The following is a 9,658-nucleotide window of genomic DNA, read 5'->3' on the forward strand; positions in this document are numbered from 1 at the left end:
CTAAAGAAAAGACAATAGAAAAACAGTGCCAAAAAATTCACGAAAAAATAGCCCAAAGAGGGCCTAATCCATCAACAAAGTTGGCAAGATGCCAACAACCACAACACTTAGAGAGAGAGAGAGAGAGAGAGAGAGATTGACATAAAATCCCATTTATCACCGATCGAATTCCTGCTCGTAGATGAATTGGATGGAGTGGTCCGGGTCTGGGTCGATGTAGACGGCGTGTTCGCCAAATGTGATTTTGGTAGAGTTCCGGTCGGAGGTTGAGAGGGGGTTATATTCGGATCCAGTTACGCGGTTGATTTCTGGGTTTGAGGGATCTCATCCACCCAAGCATGTGGTTGAATGAGCGGTTTTCTTGGACCAGGACTACCACTGTTTTTATCGGGAATTGGGTTGTCATTTCTGCAGCCATTTTTGTTGTTTTTGTTAATTTTGGTGTGGGTGTATTGTGATTTGATTCAAATTTGTTGAGTACCTTTTGAAAGTCGACAGAGAGAGAGAGAGAGTTGATTGGGCGAAGAAATGGGAAGGTGATTAGAGGAAAAGAGCGTTCCAAAACTTGCGTTTATATCCTATCCTACTCCTACTAAAGAAGAATCACTTTGATTGATTTATCGCTTGGCAATTTTGGGCTGATTTGTCCCTCAATTGTAGGGATGTTGTGTTTGTTTGGTTGGGTAGAAGGGTCATATTACTTTGTGCATTTAGTGGGTTACGTGTCGTGAGGGGGCGAAGGTAATGTGAGAGGTGTCATTGAGTTGGGTTATTAGACGGTCTGCACTCTGTATATAGTATATACGCCCACTTTCCTCTCTCTCTCTCTCTCTCTCTCTCTCTCTCTCTCTCTCTCTCCAGTAGATTTCACAGGCAACCACGCCGTTTCTTCTTCTTCTTCTTCTTCTTCTTCGATCGGAGAACTCTCAATCGACTGATTCTGACCTTGCACTATCTCAATCGCAGAGCATATATTTCCGTCTGAGATTTGTTCGCTTCTACTCTCCTGGTTCGTACCTCCGCCCAGTGCTCAAATCGACGGATCGTGCTCCTCCTGAAAAGGTTTGGCCCCGTTCGGTGGCTTTTTCCCGACGTATCTTCTTTGCTACGGTTTGCATGGTGTTTGGTTTGGCAAATGTGGTTGAATATATTTTTTTTTAGGGTTTGTGTATCTTGGTGAGTTGGTTCAGTTATTTGCGGTGACTTTTGTTCTTCAATGATATTCTGTTCACTTTGCTGAGATGACTTCATCGACAAAATGTTTGTGCTCAACGCTGATACAAGGTTGGTCTCATGCAATTCAACATGGTGGTATCTTACATTTACTATTTACTTTCACAACCTTAGATTGTGTTAAGGATTGATGATTAGTATTGTTTTGTGGTTTGGTTTGTTTCTGATTTTGGTTCATTCTTTGGTCACATATTAGGAATTTTAGGGTTTGCATTCCTTACTCCTTACTGATTTTTGAAGCTCCAAGCTTACCACCACTTCCAAGATCTACGCCCAATCAACCAAAATTTCAGGTATATTGTGCATGAAATTCGTAGAAACAAGAATACAGTAAAATCAGAAGATCTCAATTGAGAATTATTTTCCAAGAATTTCATTTGGAGAATATGGAGAGGGCCAATCACAATGCAAACACGTCAACTATAGCCTCAATCGAATTTGCTCTTTAGGGATTTTGAGATCCCAAAACGAACAAGATCTAGATGTAAGCATTTTATTTATTCTGTACTTCTTAACTAAAGATTTTTTTTCCTTTTATTTATGTTTTTAACAACAATTGTTCAAGATTAGACGCCCTTTATGTTTATTCCTATATTCATTGTCTTGCAGTTTTGCTGCTTTTGCATGCGTTATGTAGCGAATTTTTTTACAACCTTGATGGAAAAAATTAACCGAACTTTTTACATATATAATCATATAAATCTCTATAACTTGAATGATTTGCATTCCAAAATACATTGATGTGATTGTATGAGCTATTAATTTCACATCCCAAGGTGTTCGAGGCTATTTTTTTCCCTTTGATTTGGGAGTAGGTAAGGTAGGATATATAGAATTGGTACACCTTTTCTATCCTATATATAGTATAGCTATTTTGTAATTCCTTATCCCACTTCTTGATTTTGCATCAGTAGCTATCATGTCTTTGTTTTTAATTTTTTTAATCTGTGGTGGTTTTTTTTTTCCCCTTCTCATTGTTCTTCTTGTTTTAATTATTAGGATAGGTGAACAAAACTTTCGAACCAGCAACTGCATTCTAAATTTTGGGTTGCTATGACTACTCAGTTGTGTTCCCAAAAACATTAGCTGTGAATGTGAGTTTACATTGAACAATTATGTATGTAACAATGTACCATCAACTCAATGAATAAGAATGCCAATCTAATTTTCTTAGTATCATAGAAAAAAGAGAGGATTACTGGACTAATTACATGAATGAGAAGGTATAAGTATAACACTGATATTATAATTATTCTTGCTAAATATAGCAAGATTGTGAGGTACTAATGCTGAATTCTCTGGTCAGTGGTACTAATGTTGTATGTCCTGGCTCTGGCTAAATAATTTTCTTGCTATTTGGAATGTAGAGACCCATAAAATTATTATAATTTCGAAAACCATTTGGTGTCTAAAAGAATAGTTTTGTTATTAAAGTTGTACGGATGTTTGTGGGGGTGTACGGATATACGTATTTGGTTGTGTATTGGACTCTCGGAGAATAGTAAAATGTAAGTTTTGATGTTGTAATGTTGTTTGGAGGTGTTGGTATCAAGTTGGGTTCGTTCTAGAGTTCGTTGCAAATTTTCACTTTTCTACCTAGCCGGTACCGGTACAGGCTGTTTCCTAGTACCGGTACCCGCTGTCTAGTCACTTGATCAAATTGACATTTGAAAGGCTCCAGTGCCGGTACTGGGAATCTTCCAGTACCGATATCCGCTTCGTTTTTCTGCAATTTTCAACACGCTTTTTGGACTTCTATAAATACCCCCCTTTTGTCATTTCTCACTCCAAAACCCACGAAACACACCTGGAAACACCCCTCTCACCTACCCAACTCCAATCTCACCCAAAACCCTTGATTTTAACCTAAAATCTCCAAGATCCAAGGGTTTTTTTCCTTAAAATCACAAGATTCTTGCATTTGGTAAACCAAGGGTGAGTTTTGTGTTCTTGTTCTCACTCTTTGAAGCTCTATCACGTTTTTCTCTCTCTTCTCTCGATTATTTGTTGATCTTTGCTTGTTATCCATGTTTTCGGGTTTTATTTGCTCTAGATCTTATATCCAAGCTTGGGTAAAGCTTGTCTTTGGAGGATTCGAGCTTTTTGCTCTTGGTAGACCTAGGGTTTTGCTCAAAACCCACATAGGTAGGGATTTCTCTATTCCTCTACATGTTTGCGGTGATTATGCGTGACTTAGATGTTTATTTGCCATTTATGGTCGAATATAATGTTTTAAGGCTTGAGGAGTGCAAATTCTTTGAAAGTAGTATTGTGGACTAGAATGTTGTGATTCATAAGTTATGTGTGGTGTATTTGTTAGTGTTTGGTTGTATGTGGGATGAGTTTAAGGTGTAGGTGTTGATTGCGATGATTGGGTGATTGTCAATGTGAAGTGAATGTGGAGTATATTGTGTCGCGAGGGGTGGATACACAATGTTGCAAGGGTGGAGGTTCGTTGGGAGAAGTGTGTGTGTGAGTATATGCGTGTGTGTGTATATGTGTATGTGAATGCTATGTCACTTGTAGAGGGTATGGACATACGTTCGTTTGTGATGTGACATCTAATTTAATTTGTTGTATTCATGCTCATCATCATCTCACTACATATAGATTTTGTAGAGAATTTCCTACTGGGCTAGTGTAGCTCGGCAAAATCCTTCTTTTTAGGTTCGAATGCAGGGCAATAGGTTGTACGATGTGGTGTTCCTAGAAACGAAGACTTTTGGAAGCTAACATGATTTAGTTACTCTCTCATCTTTGTAATAGGTTTGCTTTTGATTAAAGATGGCTTGTAACTAATTTAACTCTTGTATTATCTTTTGACTATAAGTTGTAATATTCTAAACATGTTGTACTTGTATCGAAATTAATTTGGGCTACGGTACCAAGGATGTATTTCTGTTTAACTTGGGGACTTGTTTGTAATTTAACAGGTGGCAAATGCATTTTGGGTATTATCTAGTTAATGCAAGGATCCTTTATTGAACTAATTTATATATTTATATTTAAAATCAAGGGCGTGACATGGGAGATCTCGGAATCTATGTAATATGAGCAGTAAGGGAAAAATATACATCCAAAGTCTCTCTTCATCAAATTAGTGTAAGTGCAAAAACCATCAAGCTCAAAAGATGAAATAGAAACATGACAGAACCCTAAGCTTGAACTCCAATTGTACTGTATATATCCCCCATCCCCCCGTGTTGTGTATGTAAGTGCGTGCTCACTCATGCTTACATGAACTTGATTTGGCTATAACTTACAAAGATGTCTGTTTCCTCAATTCATTCTTTAGGTGGTGGTATTGGAGACTTGGGCTGATGGAATCGAACTTTGTGTAGTTAATAAATTTTGTATACTTGTCCAATCTTTTGTTGGTTTGCTTTATGGCATTTAAGTGCACCCAGATGACTCATTTAAGGATGATTTGTGGTTTCTCTTTGAATTGAGCATATAAGGGCTATGTTGTTTGTTATTTTTGTTGGGGGTGGGGGGATATCCGAAGGCTGTGGAGAGCTTCAAATCTGGGCTGGATTTCTCCACAGGGATTCCTGTGTCTTTTTCTAATTGCTTTCTAACTGGATTAGAGAAGCTCTGCATAGTTGAACTATTTGAGAGGCTACATTTATTTTGTGGCTTATTTGTTTCAGGCGTAATAGAGGTTTTTTTCAAGGGATTCATGGTACTATCCAAGAGGGTTTACAGGAGATTTGTAGGCTTTTAAGGCTCCTAAACGAGGTTTAGAGCAGGATTCCTAAGGGTTTTCCAGGAGTTATTGATGTTGCGAAGTGTAACCGAGCTGTGTTCTCAAGTATTCGGGAGGATGTCAGTGCTGTAACTCTTAGGATTGTTGTGGATGGGTCTTCTTGTCCAAATTATTGCAGCTGCTTGGTGCACATTCTCTCACAATGGCTTCATTTGAAACAAAGGTGGTGCTGTTGGCTTTGCTTCTTCAGCTGTTATGGTCGAACCAATGGCGATCGTGAGGCTTTGCAATGGGCTAAAAGGACGGGCTTATACAGAGTGAAAATTCTCACTGATTGTTTTTTTTTTTTTTTGCTCGGCAAATTCTCACCGATTGTTGGACTATGTCTAAGGTGGATGCTTTTGTTAAAGCCTATTTTGTTGTATGTTAGGTTTAGCTCTTGATTTCCAATATGTTGCAGTCATTGTTTGAGCAACGATAACATAACTACGCATTACTATAACTAAGTCATTACAAATTTAGCCAAACTAGGCGATGCCTTTACAACTTGCACATGAACTTGCAATCATATACATAAACCTGTAATCAAAATCATGCACTTAATCAAACTTATGCAGCCTATGCTTTCAAAAATATTCAACACCGTTCAATTCAACGGGCATGACGTACGTGCCTTGCATGTTGCGATGTCCCTAGTAGATTGTAAAAGACTTGTTGAAGTTGATAACTTTTGCTTGTTGGGGTGGGATTATTGCCTAATCCGCAATGGTAATAAGTAATCAAAACCAATAATCAAAATGTACCACGTCAGCATTTGATTATGTATTTAGTCCATAATCAAACTTAACAACCTCTATCTCCACATTGGTTATTTTTGCATCCCTAACTAAAAAAATTCCCACACTACACAATGAGTCACATTTGTCCAATCGCAAACGAGTTCCAATTATGCCCCTGACCACACCAAATTATACATAAGAGGACACTCTAAGGAAAACTCTTTGGCTTCATTTGATAACGGTGATAGATAGGTGGGATTCATAAGTAGATGAATTAAGATTGGGATTGGTAATGAGATGTGATTGGTGACTTGCTTGTTTGTTTAGGATGTTATTAGATGATAAGACTATTAATATCATGTTTGTTTTGCACAAGTAAGCTAGGATTAAAATATAGAATTTTCATAATTGCCCTTGTCCATTTTTTTCCCCAAAGCATTACCTGTGTCCAACAGTGACATTTGGTCAATGTAGAAAAAGGTGTTGGGAGTGGACTAACAATACCACCTCCCCCAAGGGGTTCTTAAGAGCATCTTCAATCTTGACCCATTTTAAGACCCAAATTCAAAATATGGGCAAAACTCTCAAAAACCCATCTCCAATCATGACCCAAACCCTTTCCCATTTTTGGATTTTACCCATTTCTTTGCCCAAATATGAGACAATCCAAGCCTCTCTCCATTATTCTTTCCATTTTTTCAATGGCTACTTTCTCCTTTCCAACAACTATTTCTCTGCTAATAAAACCCAGTTGTAGAGACCCGTGCTTATTTTTAATTTATTTTATTGAATACTGCTATTGCGTGTAATTATATAATAAATAATTTGGTGAGCCAGAAATTTTTCTATGTATATACGTGCATATATGTAGAGGTGTTTTTGGTTGATTGGACTTGAGTGTGTGCGCCTTGGAGCGAGAGTGTTGGGGGACCCATGTCAGATAGCTTTTAAAATTAGTTAAGATTTATTTTTATAGCACATAGAGTTACAATTAGGATTGTGGTTAAGTAGAACTTAAGAGAGAGTGCTAGTAAGTAGAAGGGGGTTAGGGTAATATGTTTACTTATATACTTAATGGGTCCAGGAGAGACAGACAGCCGATCTTTTCCTTTTTTTTTTTTCTTTTCTTCTTCCTGCGTCTTCTCCTCTCTCTCTTAAACATTTAACAAACCCTCATGCTTCAACACCAAAATCGAAGGTCAAGGCTCGTGAATCTCGCAAAAAGACAAGTAGAAAACGTGATCTATGGACAAAGGGCTACGCATCTATCCAAACAGAATCTCAATCGATCAAATTCGGGATTTCATGGCAATTTGGGGATTTCTCTTTTTGAGGTAGGATTCTTGCTAAATGCTTAAATATGGGAAAGTATAGTGAGATACACCTAAAATTTTGTGGTGTATAGCATTTTTTTTCCTCCAATTTCATGAAAACCCTAATGTGTTCTAAGTAGATGTGATATATGTATGTTGTGTATTGTTCATGGGTCTATAGCTTTCATGATAGAGTATGATGATTATTTAGCCTAATATGTAATCTTGGGTACTTAGATGAATTATTGGTATCTTGTTAAGAACATATTTTGTTTTTCTCTTATCAATTGTAGTATAGAGTAAGTAATGGAAGAGTTACCTTGAATAAGGAAAAATGATAAGTACATACAAGCTTAAGAAACTTGAACCTAGATGTTTGTGTTTTCTTGATTTTTCTATATTTAAATAAAGGATGATTTGGAGTTTATACTTGATATTTGGGATAGTGAGTCATGTATTGGTGGTTAACGTTGCTATTTTATACTTATTGTGTAGCCGGAAGCATATGGATAATAAGTTTATCCGTCGGTGTATAGTCCGTAAACCCGCGCGGGATAAGGTGTTCCATAGGCCTTTGGGTTAGTAGCCATAAATTTGGATGATTAGGGACCTGATTAGTCGCTTAGGATTGGTACACAACTTGTTAATTTGGACCATCGGTCTTATGTGCTCTTATTTTCTCCTACTTGACTAAATAATTTAACGTGTTTTGTGTTTGAAGGATTTTGGATATATGAGATGAGATGAGTTTACGTGGTTTGTTTATTATAAGAGATGAGATGAGTTTACGTGGTTTGATTATTATATGAGATGAAATGAGTTTACGTGGTTTGATTATAACTCGGTACTTGGGAATTGGATTTTCATTGTATCGTACCGTATCGGATTGTTTTATTTATTTATTTACTTCGGTTTGATATTTGAGAAGGAAATGTTAGTATTACATTCAATGTTTTTTTTTGGATCATTAAAATGCGTTTTCTCTTAGGATTTTGTGTATACTCGCAAATTGATGTATTCGAAAAGAAGTAGACTAGAACAAATTATTTTGTGTATCGTGTATTTTGCTTGCGTTCTTTTATCTTCGCCTTTAGCATGTTTCCTATTGAGTGTCGACTCACATTGTATAATCCAACCTTTTTTAGGTAAGGCGGGGGATCCGAAGACATGATAGTGTTTGATTTGTTATATATATATTTTTTGGGAGCTTAGTTGATATACTTGTATTCCATTAATTTGATGGTAAGATTTTGGAAGTTCTGTGACTTGGTATTCTTTTGGGTTTGTAATAAATTTAATCACATATTTTGACTCTCTCAAAAACTTGAAACGTGAATACGCTTATGGGTAATTTTTCTATTGTTGGAGAGGTGGGAAGCCTCATTGGTATTTATGGTAAAACTTCTAGGTTTTCTTTTTATTGGTGTTTACCATTTTGAGAAAGTCCTTGAAACAAACACTCTCTTCCAAATTTTTTTTATTTATAAAAATCAGGTCACCTTTAGGCGCGATCTGATTTGGTATTATGGCATATGACTTGGACCTTTCCATAAAGATATTCTTTTATCATTATTTGGAGTTTTTTTTAACTCACGTGCTCGGGTCGTGCGAGATCAGGGCGTGACACAGTCCTTTGGTTTGTTATCCTACAAACTTAAAAAAAAACTCAGTCCCTTGCCCCCCGCCCACCCCCCTGCGCTCTCTCTCTCTCAACCAACAGTTGTTGTTTTCAAATTTGATCAATGGATGAGTATGAACCATGAAGGAGGAGAGAGAAGAGTACTGAGGTTTGGGAATTGGGAGTACAAAATTTGTCGAGAGGGGGGTTTGGAGGAGTCGATTACTGTGTTGACAATACAGAGAGAGAGAGAGAGAGAGGGCGTGGGGGGACAAGAAGAAGAGAAGATGTACAGTTGAAACATAAAAACAGCAAATTTGGGTAAAAGTTTATTTTTCCAGGGAGTGGGCTTGCCCCAAAATGAGTATTTACCCAAATTCAAATTTGGGTCAAAATTGGAAATGCTATAATACCCCCATTTTTGGGGATTCATACTCCTATCGGCTTAATAGTTCATTCCAATTTTGTGAAACCAAATATAGTATTAGAAATCCCACTCTTTCATAATCCAATCCCATCACCCATACCTATTAACAAACGGGGCCTTTGATCAATGCGAGTTTCCGAATATTGAAGAGAGGACAAGTGTACAACTAAGATCTTGTGTTTGAAGTGCATGAGACTCCAGTTAGAGATGGATTGAACAAAGGGTGGGTTCGGACTAAGTCAAGTAACTTATTTTTTTGTTTATTTATTTATTTTTTGCATTTTTTTGTTTTGCGACTGATTTTTGTTTTAATTCAAAAAATTATGAGTTTCGATTATACTTTTTACTTTTTCGGTTCCTCTCGATGAGACGAATCAATAAGTCGCAAAAGTTTGACGCAAAACTAACAAATACAATTTTTTTTAATAAAAACAAAAAATAAGTTACTCCGTGCTATCTGACTTATAAAACCAAATTAGCCCGAAATATTCAGTTTTACCAAAATTAATTTACTTACCCAAAAAATAAAAAAAGATATACTGCAGAAAGTAGAATGGCCGAAGCTCCTTCCTATTTGATGAG

At 36.9% G+C, this 9,658-nt stretch overlaps 1 long non-coding RNA gene across 2 annotated transcripts; it reads left to right on the top strand.

Moving 5' to 3' along the window:
* The first annotated feature begins 919 nt into the window (after nucleotides 1-919).
* Nucleotides 920-4,893, top strand: LOC131336726 (uncharacterized). Of its 2 annotated transcripts, none has more exons than XR_009202944.1 (4): nucleotides 920-1,062; nucleotides 1,162-2,154; nucleotides 2,233-2,596; nucleotides 4,265-4,893. It is a non-coding gene; the product is annotated as an uncharacterized LOC131336726 (long non-coding RNA). The 2 variants fall into 2 exon arrangements; XR_009190383.1 differs by having other exon boundaries at nucleotides 1,162-1,717; nucleotides 4,265-4,892.
* Nucleotides 4,894-9,658: the final 4,765 nt, after the last annotated feature.

This window comes from Rhododendron vialii, chromosome 1a, assembly GCF_030253575.1.
Source record: "Rhododendron vialii isolate Sample 1 chromosome 1a, ASM3025357v1".
In the NCBI taxonomy this organism is placed as follows: domain Eukaryota; kingdom Viridiplantae; phylum Streptophyta; class Magnoliopsida; order Ericales; family Ericaceae; genus Rhododendron; species Rhododendron vialii.